Below are 23,284 nucleotides of genomic sequence, written 5' to 3' on the forward strand. Positions count from 1 at the left end.
ATGCTGCTTAAGAAACCTCGCGAGGGATATGCCTCGTCTGAATCATCCTAAGCGTGACCGATTGAGATCTGCATAGATTCGGGTGTGGAGGCGGGAAGCGCCTGCGTTCCTCTTTATAATGGGAGACGATCTCATGAAAGGTTAATAAGGGGTCGTTGTGGCCGAGCTCCTCCGGATCCAATGTAGCCCCACCGCCATCGCGGCACGTTAATTCTCGCGCACGGCGGTGAGCAATCTCATTGGGGTTCGGGCGGCCCGGCAGCATGTTGTCGCCCATGTGAGCGGGGAACCATATAATATAATGCACAGGGTCACAATTAGTTCTGGACTTGCTTTTCAGAATCGCCTCCACCTGTCTCGCAACCATTCCCGAAGCGAAAGTCCTGACGGCCGCGCGTGAGTCAGTGTAGATATACGGCCTTTTTGAATCCTGCAGCGTGAATTAATTGTGCATTGAAGCGGTGGAGTTCAATGGGGAGCGGTAGTGCATTAGTCAAAACCTGAAGAGACGACGTACGCGTCGTACGAAAGGCACCAGTGATTGTAAGAAGTAGAATACGTTGTGCAGAGGTAATTTTGAGTTTAAACTGTGATGTAGGAAAAGTCGGCCACCAGACAGGAGAAGCATATGTTATGGAAGGAAGCAGAACCTAATTATAGAGGAGACGGAGAGCAGAGGGAGGCGTCGAATAGTGCATTCGAAGGAACAGGAGAAGAAGGGAAGAGAGAATGTCTGCTTTAGTACGGAGATACGTTAAGTGCGCGTTAAAGGTAAGATGTGTGTCAAAGATGACGCCAAGAATTTTAATACACGACTGGGATTTGAGGGCGAAACCGTTAAGGCGAACAATAGGAATACGGGTTTGTGAAGAGGAGTGGCTATTGGGGAAGTAGAGGAAAGAGGACTTGTCGGTACTGATAGTGAGTTTAGTGCGCGATGCCCATATAGAAATAAGATGAGAGTGAGAGATGCCTTAGATTCTAAGGCGCGACGATTGGCTGCAGAGAGCACGAGAACAGCGTCATCGGCGTAGGCCTGCGCAAGCACGTCCGGGGGAAAGGGAAGGTCAAGTTCTCTGGAAATATTCCAAAGCGGTAAACTGAGGGGTGACCATTGAGGGCTGCCCAATGCAGGCGTGGCAGACACCTCACCAGCCTGCGATCGGAAAGTGACTACGCGGTGCTCTAAGAAGGATTTCAGATGATTATAGGAGCGAATTTGGCAGCAATAAATGAAGGCAGACCGAACGGAGTATAGGGGAGACAAAAACTGAGATAAAAGGAAAAGAAGGAAGAGAAAGAAGAAAGAAGGGGAGACAAAAACTGAGATAAAAGGAAAAGAAGGAAGAGAAAGAAGAAAGAAAGGAAGCAAAAAGAGAACGAAACCACAGGAAAGAGGGAAATGCTGGGCAGCAGAAAACGAACGAAGATGGAAGAGGAGCATTTTATAGTTGGCATGGGCATCGTAATATTGAGCCATAAAGGTCTGTCGAATGAGAGGGTCAGTGGTGCGTTGAAAGCGCCGACGGAGAGCACGGATGCGTTTGCGTTCGACAGTGAGCTCGGGAGTCCACCAAGAATTAGTCGGCGAGAGGCGCGGCTTAATCCAGCGAGAATTGCGATGATAAAGCTGGTGGAAGAGAGTGTAAAACTTCGCTAAAACCAAATCTACTCCGTTGCGTGATAGCAAAGTTGTCTGCTATACCATCGAGAACCATGGAGAAGTGATGAGTGACTGCAGAAGATGAGATGTAGTCGATTTGGTTAAGCGTTTATGCCGAGGTTTGGTATGGCCAAAAAAGGTAAACAAAATATATTCGTGGTCGGAGAGCATTTCGGCCTCGTCTACTGACCAGCTGTAGCCGCATGAGGCAAAAGGAACCGATGCAAAAGAGACATCGATCGAACTTTCAGCAAGGTGGGATTGGAAGGTAGGCGGCGAGCGTGGATCATTCAATGCTTTAAAGTTGTTTGCGGCAGCAAATTGTGCGAGCTGCGCGCCACGGATATCACCTCAGCACCACATTCAGGAAACCCCTGGAGCCTGGAGAACGACCTACTATACGCCTCGTGCGCTGCAGCTTTGAACCGAACAAGTGGCGCCTCCTGTAAGACTCGGCGGAAGTTTCCCGTCGTCTCGAAGCAGCCTGCCTCACTGCTATCAGCATGGCGTCTCGTTCCGACGACACCGAATCGCGGAAGGAAAAACGGTGGCACCGTTTATAGCTTCGTGTATGGTTGTCACAACAGCTATAGAAATGTGGGAAAAGTCCCGTACATCAAATTCTATAGCTTTCCATGGAAGCCCTACGAGAAGGAACGACAGGAGCGGTGGATTAAAGCAGTGCGACGAGCCAGGTAAACAAGTGGCTATTTCGTTTTCTTGCGTTGATTTTTGCTTTCTCCATGGTTACATTTGAAGTAATGCCTCGTTTCTTTGTTCTTTAGTGCAGACGGTGGACTGTGGCAACCCGTTAAGGGCCAAACACGCGTTTGTAGCGCCCATTTCGTGGGTAACGAGAATAGTACTGTTGCCCACCACCCTGCCTATATTCCAACGATATTCCCTTCCTGCTACGAGAGAGAAGATGGCGTAGGGCCCTTAACGAAACCAGAGATACGAGCGGTGAGTTACCATGTAGGCGATGATAGTGCGCTTTAATACTGTGTTTAATAAAAATTTGGGCAGTACTGTAACGACCGCAACAGGGTAAAATGCATATCCTGTCGGTGTTATGCTGTCGATTTCCTCGTCTTTGTGCATGGTCGTCCTCGCGCGCTGGACGAGCCCATATCAAGTTGCGCAGTTTTCTATTATGCTACACAATCTTGTGTTTTCTCTACCTTAGGTTGCAGCGACGTGTTTCAGCAGGGGCGGCGCAGACGTCTACTGGTTCTGACAGCGAAACAGGCGCTTCCTCTCTCGGTGGTCTGGCCCTTGGTGCCGTTGAGGACCAATTGGAAGCTGCAGAGAAAAGCGTTACTTTTGCTTCGGCGATAAGGCCCTCATGTATAGATCCTTTCAAGTGCTAACTCCAGCTATATGCTTTTTTTATGTGCAGAAGCATGATTCTACAGTACTACGCGTGTAAGCATAACGCAACGCTATGAGACATTTAAAATGTCCACGAAATGTTTCAGTTTTCATTACAGCCTTTTCCTTACCTTTCTGCATGTATATTGAAGCAACTCGAATATGTTGTTTGCTGATCATGCCACTACTGCTTAAAATAAGACTTGTTTAACTTTGCAAAACAAAGAAAATAAAGGCAGCCAGAACTAGGGCACCCTAGTTAATGCAGCTGTGTGTAGCCATTGCTGTCCCGTTAGTATTAATTTCCCTTGAGTGTCTACCCTTCTGTGGTCATATTATGAAGGTGTGTCCCCAACAGCACTCTAATTCTCTTCTAACCAGTGATGTGAATTTCTTTCCACAGTATGACAAAATGTTTATTAGTGTTGACTAACAAATTGTTGCTTGTACATGTGTTACATTTTCTAGGGGACTCAAACAGACGTAGATGTACATGGAGGCCAGTGCTGTATATTGCTCTCAGTGACATCAAATGGCTCAGCTTCTACACAGGTGTCACATGCAAGCACAACAAACACAGATGTGCAGACAGTTCCTACGACAGAATCCGCAAGCACTGGAACAGACGAAAGAAGCTGCGTATTCCTTGGGTATGACTCGCTAAAGGAGAGAGCAGATGCATTTGGGAATCATGCGGCATCAGCACCAATGCCTTCGCTTTGCTGTTGTCTATCCTGTCACCAATAGTCGTAAGGCGAATGGATGTGCCGATTCCTCAGAAACTTGTAATTTTTCTGATGAAGCTTCAGCTTTTTTTTGCTAGCTTGGGGGTCCTTGTTGGACTTCACCGTACGGCAGTTAGCCGTAGATTTTATTTTGTTTAAAGTAACCGGCTGGCTGCAATGAAGGAATGGATACCCGAACCATCATTTTCCACAGTGCAAGCATCCATGCCAGCTTGTTTTAAGTGCACTATCCACGCTGCGGTTACATAATAGATTGCTCTGAAGTAAGAACTGAAGAACCACCTACAGTTGATCAAAGGAGAGCACTCTTTTCACACTATAAGGGAGGTTACACTTCGAAGTTTTTACTGGGCATTTTTCCAAATGGTGTAGTCACGTTTACCTCCATAGCATACGGTGGTCGCACATCAGACACTCGCATAAGACTTGAATCCAGATTCCTTGACAGGATTGAGCCTGGCGACACAGTACTTGCAGATAAGGGTTTTCCGGGCATTAGAGCGCCCGTTGCAGGCCAGAAAGGCATTGTTGTTTTGCCCCCTTTTCAATAGGGAATGTGAAATTTACGCATGAGGAACTGCAGGGAACGTACAACGTCGCCCAAGTGCTCATACACGTAGAAAGGGTGATTCAACGTGTGAAGATGTTCAACATCCTCAACGCAAGACTAACCACTGAGCTGATTCCTCAGATGAGCGATATTATGCAGATGCGTTGTATTCTGGCCAACCTACAGCCACCGATCTTTGGTGTCCAAAAGCCTGACACTGTAGAGGAGTGTTGATATTCTAGGCCGCTTTTAGTTTGGCAGAAATGGACTCAATCAATCAAGTGTTCAACAGAACATTTCCAGGACCTTGCAGTGGGACTGGGAACCATTCTTATTCAATGCCAGTGTACATAACACATGAATGCATTGCAATAAAACTCTTCAATAAAACATGTTTTCACTGTCAACCCGGCCTTTTATTTATGCCCAGGCTGCAAGGACCCCTGTTCACACCAAAAAGGCGCTACATTTGGTGGGCAGCACTTGAACATTTTTTTTTGACAAATCTGCGAGCCATTTTAGAAGATACTTGAAATAGTATCCTTCAAGCTTAGGGATATACTCGGAGAGAAATTTTTCAGCCCTCCCAGCAATTAGGCTGACACTGTTTTTTTGAGTACACAAACAAATGGGCTTCTTGAATATTTAAAACATACAATATATTCATCACCTGTGTGAAATCCGGGTGGGTTTTCCTTAGAGTCAACTTTCCATTGACATAGTGGATGTACTTTACGTAGCTCACTTCCTGATCAGCATCAATAAGCTCCGAGTCCTTTAGAGAAAAGGGGGCATTTGAATTCAACCGCACGAGTTGTGTTGGTTGAAACGATGCCATCCGGGCTGCAGCACAGCCAGTGTTGTTCTGGGTGTATAACTAGACCAACCTGCAGAAGAAACATGAAAGGAAGTAAGAAACATGTTAGCCTTCTTGAACACAGGGAATTGATGCCTCATGGATTGGAGCCTGCAGGAGCATTGAGAGCTCCTGTCTAGCCACGTCTTCTGTATTCTTTAATGTAGAATGAGACAAATAAGAAAATACTTTTTGGACACATTCGTATTTGGCACCTTCTTAGCGTGCACAAGATGACACAGTACACTTTTTAACGAAGGAAGGCACTGCGAGACTACCTGTTTACGTCTGCATGTTCATGTACAGGGTGTGCTGCTGCTTACCATAGGTGGTGGCAGCTGTTGCAAAGGCTCTCGGTGTCGCCAATGCATCTGCGAGAGCTTCACACTTTGCCTCTCTCGTCTTTATTCGGTGAGCAGCAGAGCTTGCGATTCGAAAAATCCTATCCTGATTCCACCTAGGATCAAGAATGTGCCATTAGTGTCAGGAAGAAAGCGCAACGACGTATGCCGTGAAAAAACAAACCTTTTTAGAGTTCCTTGGCTTCTGGTCATCAGTTCGGTTTCGATTATTTGATCTATGCTTTTTTGCACGAACTATTCATAAAACGTTCTTTCCCTGACCGGCAGTGCAGACAGCATGTCGCACCTTTTAACTCTGAGGGGCAATGCATTGATGACTTCAATCATGTCATACATGGCGCGCCTGTTTTCCACAATTGCTCTCACGAGCTCAGAAGCTGCGCGACTGGACACTTCTTCAACCACACTGGGAGACGCAGCCCCTGATTTTTTTAGTATATCGCCCTCTATGCCCTAGCACGTCTGTGAAGGCGCACCTAAAATACGGAAATTGGGCGTGAACTTCAGACGCGGACAGTGCCTTAAGCACTGGTACAGGCAAGGCGCGACCTGAACGGACGATTGCAATTATGTTATGGGATGGACCTTGTCATAAAGCATTTTCGTTCTTACCTGGAAAAAGTTCTTTAGTCTGCTTTTTCTTGTCCACGGTTCGACGCGACGAAGGTTTCAGCCACGCGCACGGTAGGTCTGTGCAGGACGTGTGCACGGAGTTGTTCACTAACAGAGCGAGCGCCGCTGCGTGCTTGCACCAACCTCGGCATCCCGCCTTGCACGTGCAACTGGCTTGAACGATCCCTTTTGGCTTCGCAGCCAACTGCACGAGCATCGCCCACATCTCATCAACATGCAACGAATAAATATAATGCTGTTTCATGAGTTGTGCTTACCGTCAGTCGCACGTCGTAATCCACACTCTTCATTTGCGCGATGCATTTTCCGAATATGTCGGAGCGTTCTGCTGCGCACGACATTTCATCTCTTACGCCGTAAACATAGTTCCCGGCGTAGAGGTTGCTGCCACGCAAAATGCTGCACCTCTTAAAACATTCGTCATTGTTTTTAATTCGACGAAATCCGCAAGACAACACACGCTGTTCGTTCCGTGCTGTCATGTCGCAAGGCAGCAGCAGCAGCCGGCCAGTGGCACGAACGACGGGAAAACTCTCGGCATGGCCTGGAAGTGGTGCTAGTTGTTCCAAAACGGTGGTGCCTGCCTACGAGCGCACGGGGCGTATAGCATTGAGGTTTGTAAAGGATAGTTGCCCCTACAGTAATAATGTGCGAATGGAGGAATACAAAACAACACCATTTCTTTGTCTGTTAATGTACCATTTATTTTAGTTTATTTGTTTACATGATAGTGCGCGCCGCATTTTGGCAGCCAAAGCAGGGCGAAGTAACAAAACATTGAAGCAAAACAAAAGAAAGAACGAAGCAACTGACAACGAGCATGCATAAAAATACTAATACATAATCTAGTTCATTATACACAACTAAATATTTATCAACTCATAAAAGAATAAAGAATAGGACACAAAACACTGATACAAAACAAGAGAAATAGTAATGAAGCTACTGACAATGCACATGAAAAAAAATACCCGAAAAAACATTATCCCATGATCACAGAAACTGAAAGTTTCCACATAGTGCATCACCAGTGTAGCAATTACGGCTCACTTAATCGAAAAACTTTGCTACCGAGTGTCATCGCACCAAAGCTACCTCAGCGCTTTTGACCTTGTGCAACTTGTAAAACCTGCACCGAGGAATGCTTGCACATGTCGTATTAAACAAAGGTGGTAGGTAACCTACACGAATGAATTTTGATTGTATGTAACCCAAGAAGTGCCTCCACAGCCATGAAAATCGCTGTCAAGAAGTCATGTCATCATAATTAATGTGCAAACAACAATTGAGACATGGGTAATAATTTTTGTCCAAATTGCGTTCCAGCTACTTGGCATCCGGCCAAGCCATAGAAGACGTTGCCTTTGCTTACCGTGTGGGGATTGACACGGCTAGACTCTGCAATGGTAAGTCGTATTGTGACGATCGTGTCTGCGAAGTATTAAACTGCTGCACAGCACGACCAGCAGCAGAAATTTCTTACAATTTTTAGGCGTATGAATTTTTTAAAGCTCACATGCTGTTCACGGCTCATGTCAGGTAGCCCTTCCTGCTGCCAGAGAACCAAGACCATATGTAGAATTGCCTCATTTACGCATTGCCTTGAAAGTCGCTGATTACGTACCGACACTGGCCAAACAACCAATGCAAAACATGCAAAACCGACTCTCGACTTTTGCCACGCAACAGCAAAAAAAAAAAAGAAGAAGAAGAAGAAATGTGGCTTGTGGATGCTTGTTGTGGGATAGCGAGAGGTTGTCTATGTTGCCATTGAACCTCGCCTCCTGGCTAGGTCGTGGCAAGACTTCACTTTCTGCTGTCTCTTCTAATAATAAAACGATTTCAAAAATGCTTGCGGTGCTAGAAAGCCCCGAGACAACGCTTTACATCTTGCAGCGTATACCGAAATTTCTGATGGGGACTGGTTGAAGGCCCATTACATTTCTTTTTCTATACAGGTATGTACAGGCACCCTTAGATGCATGCACAAACTCTACATGCACAGGTAGTAGCTCAAAAAGGTTCATTGCTGCAACAGGTTCAATGAGTAAGGACAGATGAAAGCGATAAACACCTGTCTTGCAACAGGAAACCTTTAGGTGCAGGTCAGGGCTTGTTTCTCTCTCATAGGTGTGTTGCTAAAACATGTTGACACATCTCTACAGCAGCAATGACCAACCAACCAGGCACACAGATATCAACTTTATGGAATTCTTAAATCATTACACACAAAAATAGAACTAAAATTAGCAGAATGCAAATGAACAAAAAAGAACATAAGGACTTTGATATTGTTACGGGGTTAAAAAAGTCAGACGTATATTTACAGGATATATACAATAATTGTAGCAGCTGACAATATGGTAGACAGCGCGCGAAGTCCAGAGCGTCGTCTTCTGACCAAGATTAAAACATCTTTTTCTTCAGCCTGTCACATGACCCCCGGTGCTGGTTAGGAGGCGGGCGGGTGATACAACTTAAGACCCGCGACGTGTACCCAGTCGGAGCGATGCTGAGCCATAGTTGGCTCAAGAGGGCGATTTCGTACGTGAGGTCATTACTTGACGCAAGACACGGTAAGGGCCAGAGTAGCGTGAAACTGACTTCTCCGAGAGGCCAACGCGTCGCGACGGCGACCAAAGTTGAACCAGGGCGCCCAGTGTGTAATGGACCGTCACGATGGCGGGCATCATATAAGCGCCGATTGTCCTGCGGCTCCACGAGTCAACGTCGGGCAATATCGCGTGCTTCTTGTGCTTTGAGTATGGCTTCACGGGCGTACTCGAATGTGGAATTCAGACTAGCAGGCAGAACGGTGTCGAAATGTAGCGTAGGGTCGCGGCCGAACAAGAGGAAGAATGGAGAGAAGCCTGCGGTATCATGGCGAGACGAATTATAGACGAAAGTAACGAACGGCAGGCAACGTCCCAGTCGCGATGGTCAGCGGAGACATGCATGGACAGCACGTCAGTAAGGGTGCGGTTAAGGCGCTCGGTTAGACCGTTCGTTTGTGGATGGTAAGCAGTAGCAAGTTTTTGTTTAGTCGCGCACGAGTGTAGAATGTCATTGACAACTTTAGAAAGAAATCAGCTGCCTCGGTCGGTGAGGAGCTATCGAGGGGCACCGTGGCGAAGGATGACGTTCTATAGGCGGAAGTGGGCGACATCGGTTGCACAGCTTGTCAGAAGAGCCCGTGTGAACGCATATTGAGTGGCGTAGTCTGTTGCTTCAACAATCCACATGTTTCCCGAAGCAGACGTAGGAAAAGGGCCTAGAGGATCAACACCTACACGGAAGAATCGTTCTGATGGTACGTCAAGTGGTTGAAGACGACCAGCAGGGAGCGGGGTCGGCTTTTGGCGTCGCTGACAAAGGTCACACGCAGCGACATAACGGCAGACGTCACGGTATAGACCAGGCCAAAAGAAGCGCCTACGAACGCGGTCATAAGTCCGTGACACGCCAAGGTGACCTGCAGTCATCATGAAGCTAGACGAGAACAGTCTGACGCAGATGCTCAGGCACAACGAAGAGTCGTTCAGCGCCGTCCGGGCGCATGTTAGAGCGGTACAATATGCCATCTTGAAGTTCAAACATGCGAAGGGAAGGATCGGGCGTCGTTGATGTGACCCGTTGCATAAGGTGTTGCAAGGAGGCGTCCCGACATTGTTCGGTTGCAATATCGCGAAAAGCAGCCAGAGGGAGAACGGTGACAGGTATGCCGGCCGCAGAAACGTCAGGAGGGTCGAAAGGATGGCGCGACAAGCAGTCCGCATCTTGGTGTAACCGGCCTGTCTTGCACACAACTGAATAGCTGTATTCTCGACGCCGCAGAGCCCAGCGGCCATGGCGCCCTGAAGGATCTTTGAGCGACGAAAGCCAACACAGAGCGTGGTGATCAGTGATGACTGAATTGGCGGCCGTACAAATAGGGGCGGAATTTACCCGCTGCGCAAACCAGAGCCAGACACTCGCGTTCGGTGATAGAATAATTGCGCTCAGCAGAGGAAAGAAGGCGGCTAGCGTAGGCAATAACATGTTCTCGCTGTTGTTGTTTCTGTGCCAAGAGATCTCCAATACCGTGGCCACTGGCATCGGTGCGCACTTCTGTTGGAGCTGACGCATCAAAGTAAGCGAGAATGGGCGGGGACGTGATCAGCCCAATCAGCTCGGTGAAAGCACCAACTTGCTCAGGGCCCGAAACGAATGCACCGTCTTTCTTGAGGAGCTGATTGACAGGGCGCGCAACGTTCGCAAAATTTCGGACAAACCGACGGAAGTAGAAGCAAAGGCCCGAAAAGCTGCGAACATCCTTGGCACATGTTGGCACGGGAAAGTCTTTCACTGCCCGTATTTTATCGTGATGAGGGCGTACACCAGACGAATCGACGAGATTCCCGAGTACAGAAATTTCACGACGACCGAAGTGGCACTTGGACGAATTTAGTTGTAGCCCTGCCTGACGGATAACAGGATCGTCGATATGCGTTCGAGGTGTTTCCCAAAAGTCGGAGAAAAAATGATCACGTCGTCCAGGTAACAAAGGCAGATGTACCACTTGAAACCGTGTAGGAGGGAGTCCATCATTCGTTCAAATGTGGCCGGGGCATTACATAAACCGAAAGGCATCACTTTGAACTGATACATGCCATCGGGAGTAATAAAAGGTGCCTTCTCGCGGTTTATGTCATCGACGGAAATTTGCCAGTAGCTGGAGCGAAGGTCGATGGACCAAAAATACTGTGCTCCATGCAGGCAATCCAGGGCATCGTCAATACGTGGTAGCAGATAGACGTCTTTCTTTGTTACCTTGTTGACGTGTCGATAATCGACGCGAAATCGCCAACTGTTGTCCTTATTTTGAACTAGTACAACAGGGGATGCCCATGGGCTGCAAGAAGGTTCGGTGTCTCGAGAAAGCATCTTGTCAACTTCATGTTGGATGATATGTCGCTCAGTAGGCGAGACGCGGTAAGATCGCCGATTGATCGGGCTCGCATCACCGTTATTTATTCGATTTTTACGACAGATGTTTGTCCTAGAGGACGCTCTCCTTGGTCGAATATGTCCCAGTATGAGGCAAGGAAGCAACGTAGTTCTTGAGCACGCTGGGGCGGTAGATCGGGAGCAGTCATTTTCGTATAGGGCATTCAAGTCTGAAGGGTCAGGGGACGAAGCAAGAGTTGAACACGAGGAGCTGTCACAAGTTAAAGCCGAAATGTGGTAGTTTCTGGCTGGTGGTATCTGCGCCAGGGATATTCCGCGCGGGAGTACTTGTGTACCGAGTCCAAAGTTCACAAACGGAAGGCAGGGCGTTTTATCCGAAATGGTAACAACGGTGTAAGGAAAAGCGACGTTATGCGAAAGCAGGACATCCGGATTATGGGATACAATGTAGTCACCGTCTGGTACAGGCGGAACGGGGGAGACACCTATGTAGGTAAAGGCACGGTGAGGGAGGCGAATATACTCTGTGAAACAGGTATCGCAGCACTATCGGGAGGGTCCTATGGTTGACCTATGTAGAGGGAGTTGCACAACACCAGAACAGTCTATTAAAGCGGAATGTGTAGACAGAAAGCCAAGGCCCAGTGTTCAACATCAGTGTCGTCGGTGCCAGAAAAGGTTCCTGGGTCGCGGGGTTGTGCTAGAATGACTGTGGGCGTGGGTGCCGACGGGCCCGAAGCATCCTCGCCTTGAGCTGGCATTGTAGATGCAGCCAAGGAGCGCCCGCTGCGTAAATCCGTCTTTATAATCATCCCGCAACCTCCACCAAAATGTTACGGGGTTAAGAACAGTCACACGTATATTTACAGGATATTTGCAATGCAGCAACTGACAACATGGTAGACAGCGCGCGAAGTCCAGAGCGTCGTCTTCTGATCAAGATTAAAACATCTTCGTCAGAGTGTCACAATCTGACACCAACAGATAGGGAAACATAGTGAAGCTTATTAGATGAAAATAACTGCAGTTTTATTTCTGATGTCGAGGTCACAATAAGGAAAATGAAAGTGGACAAAATATAACTTGCCACTTGTGGGAGCTAAACCCAAAACCAATTGAGCTACAGTGGAGGCTATTCCGCCATAAATTTCCTAGAATGTTTACGTGTACTAGACTAGGTTCTGGCAGTGTTGTTGCACAAGTAGCACTGGCTAACGCTACCAGGGCGCGATCTAGTACATACACATATATGCTCAAGAAAGTTTGCAGAGGGATAGACATTGCTGAAGCTCTGTTGGTAAAGCAACGCAAGCATAATTCAAAGGTTGTGGGTTCGTCTCCTATCATTGGGAAGTTTCTTTCGATCCACTTTCATTTTCCTCGTTATTTCTCTATTTAAATAGAAAGTAATTAAATTCATCAATGATTTCGTTTGTTTCATTGCCTCTTGGCTTTATTATACAAAAGGTATGCATTAAAAACATTAATCTTGGAATTACTTTACTACTTGCATCAATTTAATTTTCATACCGAGATGCTTATCCTCACTGACCTCTCTCATGTGGTTGAGCAGAGAGACAGCAAAAGTTCGAGGTTGTCCTGTGGTTTGCACCTTTGATTGCACCTGAAACAATGCCTAATTCCTCCAATACAGGGTGTCTACCAAGTTGACATTTCGAAATTCCCTTAGTTTTCCAGGTTTTCCCTGAGTGCCTTTGCGAAATTCCCGGAGTGATGTAAAACTATGTTTTATGGTAAGACGGGCTGGAACCATATCGCCCGATGCTGTCACTCTTTAGTAAGCATATGAAATTTTTTTTAAAGAACCGACTTAATCCAATTTGAATACTAAGGAGTAGTGTTTATGTTATTCAAAAAAAGAATAAAAGGGAGGTGTTAGTAAAATGCACAGCAAATAAAATGTCTTCGAAAGAAATTGCAAATCGAGTCAGATATTCTCAAATATAAATAAATAGGAGATGCATACAGAAGCAAATATTTTCGAATATGAGCTATTTATACCAACTGATAGCAAGCTCAGTGGTATGAGGCCCGAATTTTGTCACAATTGAGAGTCTGTCTCAACATCTCGTAAGTCAATCTCAACTGTCCTGACATACTCTCAGCTCGCGCACGACGCCTCAGTGTTGTGTTTCATTGCTTTAAAGAATTTATTTTCGTTTGTATGAGGGACACCTGCATCTCGGCGTCAGCCAAGAGTGTTTTTTGAGCTCAGGCTCCTTCAAAGAAGCACTCGCATACTTCATTCCCCGTTCATTCCTCAATGCGTCGGTCCTCTCTGTTCTCATTCTCCTTTTGTCGCGCGTTCGCACTACGGACCATTTGAAGGATACTCTTGGTCAGTTTACAGTCAACGTCCAATTTTTCGGACCCCCTAGGGGCCGCGAATACTTCCGAAAAATCAGGCAGTCCGAAAAAATAAATGCATGTCTTTTACTGCTCGTAAGGGCTCAAATCAATACAGACACGTCTGGAAAAGCTCTGAATGCCTGTCAGTACACTTATTAGGCATATCGGTGCTTCTACTGTGACAGGAGAGGGCGGGTGCACGCGTGTAAAATTAAGGAATACATACTGTGTCCCGTGACAATTGCCCCTTTCTACGCTTGTTAAGCTTCACCGCAATACTTTTACTAATGCTTCACCGCGTCACAGGACTGTACTGAGACGAAACTAACTTTTAGGAACCAGCATTATGGAATGCGCCGTGCTTTCCGAGCTTCGAAGCCAAAATTATTGCTGACAGCGGAGAAATGAAGAAACACGGCACCAAACAGCAAGAAGCTTAATAGCGAACGACGAATCAGCTAGGCGTAGTGTTGCCGCAGAGGTGGCTACAGCTTCCAGCGGATCTGCGTGCGATAGTGCCGGTTCGAGGCGGCGAGGTAATCAAAATGGCAGCGGTGGTGGTTTTGATTAATGCGGTTTCCGACCTGCGGTCACGCAGAACGTCCGGAAAATCGGACGGCAAAGGGTTCTTGGGTCCGAAATTTCAGACGTTCTGATACATAGACTTCATGGGGTACGTGGTGGTGCCGCGAAGCCGTCCAAATTATCGGGAATCCGGAAAGTCAGTTGTTGACTCTACACTGGCAACTCCTCCAGCCGACGACAGGGCGTCAAAGACGATTCGTTGCGATTCCTATCTGTTACTCGAGCCAGCATTACCGCGACTTTCTACCCTTTCAATAAAATTAAAGCTTTCTTTCCCTGATAGAGGCACAAAATCCCTGAGTTTTTCCGGGCTACTAAATATCCCTGAGAATTCCCGGTTTTCCCGGTTGGTAGAAACCCTGCAATATTAAGTGACTCTCATCTTTCTTTTTCCTTTTCCTCCCTCTTGACATTGTCCCTTCAGAAGCAATGGTTCCCAACGTGTCCAGCTTGTGACTGCCTGCTTAAGTCAGCGATGCTTGCGACTGCGGCCGGCTGTGGTGTGCCTCGGAAGCTTCAGGATGCAGCACTTCTTGAAGCACCGGTGATTCAAGAGATTCCAAAACGTCCTGAGACTCCACAGACACGTGCGACGCCGGAGACAGTCGATACTGGCACTTGTGACTCTTCACTTGACAGTAACGGCACTGCAAGCGTTGCCAGATAAGAAAACTGGCATATCTTGGTGAAGATGTCCGCAGTGCTTCCCTCTTCGCTCGATGGGGGCACTGGTGGTAGGTTGGCGGGCGTCCTGCATGTGAGCGTAATAAGGTTTGCACATATTGTCAATGTGCATATAACGCGCCGGTCTGAGTGCTCTTGCACGCATTTATATGTAATTTATATGCATATGCATTTGCATATGTAATTATATGCATATGCATATGCATTTATATGCATATTTTTATATTTAATGGCTGAAGTCCGACCACATTTGTTTTAAGGTGTCATTTTATTAGAGAACAACGCCGAAGCTGTGAGTCAGTTCTATAGGAACAAAAGTGGCTGGCATACACAACCAGAATGAACATTTTCTGCAAGCGCTGAAGTGTAGCTTTTGTATTCTTTTTTCTTTTTTAATGTTTCTGATGCATTTGAGCAGTTCTTATGAGATCTGCATGCCTAAAGTCTAGTGATACCTTGTAGTCGAAACACTGCATGATATCTGGAATGTTTCAGTTTCGAAATATTCACCAACAAGCATTCCACTACACTTAATCAGTACCACTTAATAAATCTAATGTTGAAAGACCTACGCTTGTACTTCCTAAACATAAAGTGGTACTATTGTTATGTCTTGCTTTAACATAAGACTATCTCCTGTGACAGTTTTGTGCTTGGAATGTTCTTAGCTTGTAACTCTGTTTTCATTTCATTTGTTTTTAAACTTCATCTCATCTTAACTGTTTTTCTTAATCGAATGTATGTCTAAGCATAGTGCAAAGCTGTGTACGTAGCGGTCAGTGTATTTGCTGTTTGTATTTAGGTAGTTATTTATAATCATGTTTGTCATCTTGCCATCTGCTTTGTAAAGGGTGTTTTGGCCCAGTGAAGCTGACTTTAGCGAGCAATCCCTTCCAGAAAGTTTCTTAAAGCTGAGTTTTCTATGCCTCCTTGGACTTTCCCGCCGCCGCTGCTGCTGCTGCTGTCTCGCCAATTAGCTGTTACTGAATGCCTCATACTGATATTAATGTAGGCGTCGAACCATTGTCATCGCAGGTGACTACTGTCTTGCTCAAGTGACCAGTACCGGGCATAGTGCAAATACCAGATATATAATAATGTAACTAAATCGTGGTTTTGGCCTGTAAAATTCTAGTCATCATTTTATGCACAGTGGAAATGTGTCTAACTGGATCGTCTATTCTTTCCTTGGAAATTCTGCTAAGCAGGAACAGCGTTCTCCACAAGCATCGTGAAAGCTTCGCTTAAACCAGTAACCACAGCGCTTGGTATCTGCAGAATAACCGCAAGCAGATAATTAGGTAAGGACACTGCTGAGGAGACAAGAAAACAAGCATTATCAATTACACAGCTGATGTTAGTACTATGGTGCGTCTATTCCTGCAGCATGAGGGGACTGAATGAATCCTTGAGCAAGCGAGGTAAAATTGGAGGGTCTGTGACGCAGCACATATTTGCACACCACTGGCGAGCAACAAAATGACAAAATTAAAGCTGTTAATTGCAGTGCCCAAGACACACGTGAATATAGTAACATTCAATACTCGGCTAAATACTGCCAATTGACTTGCATGCTGCCTTCAAGGATAAGTGCACAGAATCAAAGAAAATTACTTGCATCATTTGTATTTTGTTTTTGTGTGTGCATCATACAAGTCCTTTTCTTTTATTGATCCTGCTAGTTTGTATGTGATATTCTCTGTACTTCTGTCTTGTGCTTTATTACGTTAGGTTTTTATGTGATATTATACTTGTTATTTGTACTTGTATTTCTGGTTTCTCTACTCCCCACAAGCCAAACTGGCTTTGTGGGTACCTAAATAAATAAACATACAAAGTTATCCTTGTAATGCTTACATGTCCCCTGACCGGATCACATTTAACGAAATATGCGATAATCGGAGCAGCGATGCCTCAGAAATCTTTTATCGCCAATGAGACAAAGCTGAATATAATGCATACTGCGCGTCGATTTACTCGTGTAAGCACAACTTTGAGTCGATCCCAATAAATGCGGCGCATTGCCAGCTATAATACAAACATACGGCATCGCCGGTCGACGTGGTAAAGGGAGAGCACTAGGGTCCCGTGTACATTTTTAACACGCCGGCGAAGATAGAAAAATCAAAATCACTTACGTTCTACACTTTATTGTGTAGCGCAGGAACATCATCTGGTCGAAAAACAGCCATATGACGTCGTCCTGAACGTTGTCTGGCACGGCGCGGCTCTTTTCTTTTTGAATCGTCTTCAAAAGGCGCCGAAACTTATACCACAAGCACTTTCATCACTTCTGTAGCGCTGTGGTAACGTCACCTACACAGATGAAACGCGTTTTCGACATCTGCGAGTCGGCTCATAAGAGAGGCAGCTCATACCAGTTGCACACGCTTTCGATCGCGATCGAGCGTGATCAAATTTCTCATTCACGATCGGTTCTACGCAGATTGCACACTACAGGCAATCGTGATCACAAGAACCGATCCCGATCGGGCTCGATCGCGGCTGAAACTGCTCCGGTACGACGCCCGTATAAAATTCCGAGGACTGGCCTATTACGGCAGCGTCGGGCATGATGATTCACGAGCACCTCATCGTGTGCTTGGTCTTGTGGCGCTGGTGTTTCGCCTGCCACCAAAGCACAGGTCGAGCCTCAATGCAGGCGATCAGCGCTTCGTTGTTCATCGCCTCCATAGCCTCTGTGCTCTAGCGACACGAAACCAGCAGCGACTCCCGGCGTCTCCGTACGATTCTGAAACTTAAACAACCTTTCCGAACCGCTGGAAGTGTACATGCGGGCCACGTGACGTCGGCGCACAAGCTCCCACTTTCGTCGCGTACGCTCAAAATGACTCCCGAGCTCAAGACCTCCATGCCGCACGCGAAGCCTGCGCGTCTCCCCTCTCTAGATGCACTGGACAGGCGCGCACGATTAGCCGCGTGTGGTTGGGCCTTAAGTGAAGTTTCGAGTTGTAACCTGGCCAGCGCCTCCTTTGTTTGGATGCCAGCCAGATGCGGCCGATCTGACCGTTTACTACCCTCTCCTATCGTTCTTTCCTACTGTACCCCCTCGGCTAGCATTCGCGCCTGCTTTATGATCGTGGGGGAGAGTACCATCTGTGTGGCGCCTCACGACGGAAGTCAGAAGAAGACTGACAGTTGCGCGATAACCTGACAGACGGAAGAACTACGCGTCTTCCGCTTCTCCACCGGAACAGCAGTGGCACGCGCTCAGACGCATGTATGACGCAACCAGTCGTCCCTAGATGTACCAGAGGCTTTAGTCGTATCATCTTGGTAGCGTCGCATCACGGCAACTCACTGAACTAAGGCGCACCAATGGCTCCCATTGGGGAGGAGCGATTGCACTGGCATTGAAAAAATTGGCTGCGGCTTAGCTCGGCTAACCCTGGATATGCAAAGCGAAACCTTGATTTAGCTTGCTTAACCTTTGATTTAGCTGTAATTATTATACTTAGGTACACATCATTGTTAAGCCAGGTATGACGGCTGTGCCTAGGTCGGTGGCTAGACATGACTGCGATTAGGCTTGGATAAACACGCGTCGTTCAACGGGGCAACGCCTGTTGCGGTATCCGAGGGGTGGTCGGACGGCACTTGGCGACGGTGGCTCAAAGCCTCCCACTCCCTCGCACTGCTCAGAAAAAACGACCCGGCCTCGCTCTCATCTTGTCCAGGCTCGCGAGCGCGGCGATCCTCTTAGCAAGGCGCGCGGCGAGTCACTTGGTCAGGTGGCGACCCAGCTGCGGAGAGCGCATGCGCCAAGCCGGCGGCAAGCTCGGCGCGAGTGACGTGATGCGTTCCGAAGGCTAGGGCGAGCTGTGGTCAAATGAACGTCAAGTTGGTGGCGACGGCGAAACACGCCTCGACGCGGTTAGTAAAGCTGTAGGTTTAAAAATATAGGCGATGACCGGGCCTACTTTCATCTGTCGAGCCTTCTTCACTCTTGTACAGCATCCACCAACCTTCACTTCTGTGCGCCTAATGAGCAATCATATAACATTATTGCAGTAAATAGGGTGCGTCCCTTTAGTACAGAAAGCAGCCGCTTCTTTGCCACCTTTCAACATGGCTGTTTTACGTGCCACAAACGCATCGCCCGCTGTCAAAAGCAGGAACACTGCACAGCCGTCACTGACATGCAAGGTGTTTATAGTGCATAATCTGAAGCACAGCGGTTTCAGTCTGTGATGACGCATTAGCATGAATCCACCGAAGACGCGAAAAATAGCCCCACGTCGTCATTCGTCCGTAGCATCGTGTAGGGCGTTGCATGCACGCTCATTTCACACTTTTTACTTTTTCCAGTCCCACCTGACCACAACAGCTGCGAGAGCAAAACCTTGATAACACAATGGAACAAAACACGGAGGCTAACGCAATCTTGTACACATGAAGCCTTTGTCACGGCGCTAAACCCACGGTTCAACACGTGTGAGAGCACACAACCATAACGAAGCCGCTACTGTGGCCCGAGAACATTGCCGCTACAGCGAAAGTAAGAAAACGAAAAACACGTGACTTACTCCATACTTGTCGTAGCGCGCACAGGCGGTGAGGCCTCTCCTTAGTTCTTTTCCTTCATCCGTGCCTATTCTCCTCTTGCCGCGTACCGCCAAAAATTGTCTAGAACGCGATCACACTCTTTAATGCAGTCTTGCCCAGGCAGCATTCGAGCACCCACTAAAAATATGTATGCGGCACTGATGCGGTGATGTTCAGAGTTCTTCACATCTGCTCAACGTAGAAAGGTCAGGTGTAGCTCGTCAGTAAAATGCCCAATGAAACCATTACACAAAAGCATATTTCGTGGCCCACTGTACATTTGTTGCTCAGCGAACTACATCATTTACTGACTTGCGAGGTACTCGCGACATGCCGCTTTGAGAGCGTTCTTTGAAACACGAAGTTGTAAGCGGCCCTAAGCAACAGACCACATTGTAACAAGGGGATACGCATGTAACAGTGAGGTACTCACGATATGAACCGACGTGGCTCAAAGCACTGCTGCAGTACTCTCCGAACACACAATATGTACTTTGTGATCAACCGGAACGCTTCACCACCACCCACAAAGTCGCAACACATTGGCAACCACGAGGACGCGGGCAGCGTTTCCAGAATAGTCCGTGGAACGAGCGCCTGAACAGTTGAAATAAATGCGCCGCCCATGATCACAGCTAATTACAGTCACTAGCACGATTAAAGCATTCGCGGACACCGGTTCGCGGACACCGAATAGCAAGGACAGGACGAGGGAGCGACAGATCCAGCACGGCGAAGTAACCGCGCATACGAGCCCAGGGTAGACTGGCCTAACCTCTGAGCTTGCAGAAAACGATACAAGCTGCAAACGCGCAATGTGAAGCTCACTAGCGCCGACTGTGTGGCAAAAGACGCAACTATCGCCCACTCCGTCTCATCTTTCCTGTGCGGTGTAGCCGATACTATAAGCATATTAAGCAGCGGAGCGCGAAGCAGGTGCACACAGCAAAGTAGTTGGTCTTTACTTCACATACGCTTAAAATGCATCATTTCACTGCGCATGTGTTCATATTGTTGCACGTTAAGTAAGTAGAAAACTGTTCCCAACAACCCGCTAAACAACGGTGAGGCGCGATGGCACGCTGCTCTGGTTACTTGGTAAGCTACATACGCACTGTTGGGCAAGCGTTGGCCATTTATGCATGGTCAGAGCGTCTGTGCCGCAGTAGCCTCAGCCACGGTGGAAGAATAGACAGGTTGCAGCTACTGTACATAAATGTGGAAAAAACTGGCTAAGGTTTAACTACTGTAAACCTAGTTCTCACGAGCGAAAGGTCTGTTTGGCTTGGTTTTGTAAAGACTAGGCACGCAGTGTTTCAGTAAAGTTAGACGTTGCACACGCTACCGAACGGGTGGTCCATGAAGTCGCGGTGAAACCTGGCTGTCGCAGTCGAGCTTGCCGCTAGCCGAAGGGTGCGGTTCGTCAAACGTTCGTTTGGGTGTCCTTGCTTGTCCCCACGGCTCCGTCTCCTGCTCCTTGTTGTTCGTGTTGGTTGCTATACGACGGCGGCGGTTGCAGGACCTTCTGTTCTTGGTAAGCTTCTCAATAACGTGCTAACCTGGCCTCCCTTAGCTCCAGTGCTTCAGCAGGCAACTTTGCCTTTGCTTGAGATTTTGCTGCCAGCCGTCTAGCTATATCTACTGGATGATTGGAGTCAGTCTGTCGCTTGCGCTGAAGCGCACGCATAGACGGCCCAGCCTAAGCGTCATCCATAGTAAGACTGAGCGACCGAGCGCCGGCGAAGCAGCTGTTCAAGGCGTACTAAGTCCGACGTTATCGGCGCGTGGGCGAGCGTCGGCCGCGTCCGGTTACGTTGGCTGCGCCAGTTCGTCGAACCATTTTTGGAACTGTAGCGCTATTGTTCTTTCCAACGTTACCTAACGCGTATGCGCGCTCAACTACCCTCAACTACCAACAAGCCTTTTAACACCTGATCCCTCAATAAATACATTCTATCATTATCATCAACCCTCGCCAGGTCAAGTACGAAGTACAGCAGCGGCGACGTTCCGAGTGAGCGCCGCTGCGACGCCTCTCCGCAGCGGATCACACGTCGTGACGTCACAAATTCCACATTAGCGCTCCGGCGGCTGACGGTCATCGCGATACTTGGTGTGGTAGAGCTTTCGCTCTAATAATTCAAAGACAGGTGTCTCAACGGCACCATCTGTCTTCTGTACGATTTGACTATGAGTTCGTTCGGTCCTAGCAAGTTTTAAGAGGTAGCTTTAACTCGTGTGCGCCTATCTATATACATGTAAAAGTAGAAATCGTTTTTGTCGGCAACCACTGCACCAAATCTTATGAGGTTTGTTCCATATAAAAGAAAACTGTTATATCTAGTGACTGTTTGTTTCGCATTTCTTTATTTATTTCGTCAATTTTCTTTAAAATTTGGCGAAAATTCACAAGAGTCATACAACATAACTATCAAGCTTACAACTCTCTAACTGAGCCAAAAAAATGTTATCACAATTCTGTTAATTACGCCTGATAGTACATCTAAAGCGGAAAAAATTGATATGTTACAGTTAAATCTGAAAAAAGATGCAGTAATATGCAAGTACAACTATTGCAGAACCCGTGTACACAACGTAACAACGTCACCTAAGATATAAATTGACATATCGAATTTGTCCGCTTTGAATAATCTAATTGATGCCATTTGCAGAACCGCGATATGTGTTCTTCATGCAGGTCTATTCATTTATAAACTTTGGGCGTCTATATATTTTTTTCGAACTTTCCAATTTTTGGAAATTCTTTTCACAAAATTCAGTGCCTCAAACTAAATTCTGCTTCCAACAGTCACTAGAATTTAGCTGTCTCTCTCAAATGCAAGAATTTTCATTAAATTCGGTCTAGGGGCTTTCTCCGAAAAGCGTTCTTGCGTTTTACATGTATTTGAATAGGCTGCGTCGGAGTTGGGCCCGAGCTAAAGCTTCCTCCTAAAGTTAAAGCTCTTTGATTCGGGCTTAATATTCCGCCGGCAGTAGCGCTATAGGGCTGGGGCCATTATTGCCATCACTTTTCATGTCCGCTAGTCGCGCGAAGGGCCGTGCTCATGTATTTCGCTGCAAATGCCCGCTTATCTTGAAGACATTAAATTAAGTCATCCTTGAATAGCTTGAATATTCAAGCTATTATCCTGGGAAGGCTTAGGAGTGAGGATCAGTGGCGTTTATCTCAGCAACTAGCGGTTTGCAGATCACATTGTCCTTTTCAGCAACAGTGAAGACGAATTGAGGACCAGAACCGAGAAAGTGAAATAGTGGGGTTGAATATTAATATGCCGAAGTCAAAGGTAATGTTCATTAGCGTATCACGGAAAAGAGTATTCGATGATCACCAGTCAGCCTCTACAGTCTGTACAGGAGAACATTTATCTAGATCAGTTACTCACAGGGGACCCGGACCATGAGAAGGAAATTACCAGATGGATAAAAATGGGCCGGAGTTCATACGGCAGTAATTACCAAAAACTGCAGAAATTCTGAGAATTCTCTACCAATGCGTAAGCATTGTTTGGGTCCATTATGACTTCGTTTTTGTTTGGTTTTGCTTACTTGATTTCGCCAGCTTTTGCGCGTCTACCCATGGCCTTTTGGGGTGGCAAAGAATGTTTAGGCTGTAATAGATAATTGTTATATTCCCTCGCCGCACCGAGCCCCTTCAATACAATCCTACCAATTAAGCCGGAACCCCGGACACGAGCCCCCCCCCCCCCCCCCCCCTATGGAGCAGAGCGGTCGAAAGAGAACACCTAAATTCCCTACATATTTTCAAGTAGCGCGTGGGACGTTGGGTGAGGGCAGAGATCATCGCCGCGAAGCCGTGTCGCTCTCACTGTCGCTCTCGCAAGCCTGTGTTCTGCGCGCTTTCTTTGCCCACGCAAGCTCTCGCCTGTATTCTGACTGCGCCTCGGTAAGGCCCAATGAAAACGTGCCAGG

General features: G+C 47.2%; 1 protein-coding gene across 2 annotated transcripts in view; it reads left to right on the plus strand.

Annotated features, from left to right (window-relative positions):
- Positions 1-16,885: 16,885 nt before the first annotated feature.
- LOC126540944 (uncharacterized) overlaps positions 16,886-23,284 on the plus strand; it is a 57,545-nt gene continuing 51,146 nt past the window's right edge. For both annotated transcript variants that reach the window (XM_055076147.2, XM_072286277.1), the window contains exon 1: positions 16,886-19,539. The gene's annotated coding sequence lies outside the window, so the exon portion shown is untranslated. The remainder of the gene's footprint in view (positions 19,540-23,284) is intronic.

The sequence above is a fragment of the Dermacentor andersoni genome, chromosome 2 (genome assembly GCF_023375885.2).
Source record: "Dermacentor andersoni chromosome 2, qqDerAnde1_hic_scaffold, whole genome shotgun sequence".
Lineage (NCBI taxonomy): Eukaryota > Metazoa > Arthropoda > Arachnida > Ixodida > Ixodidae > Dermacentor > Dermacentor andersoni.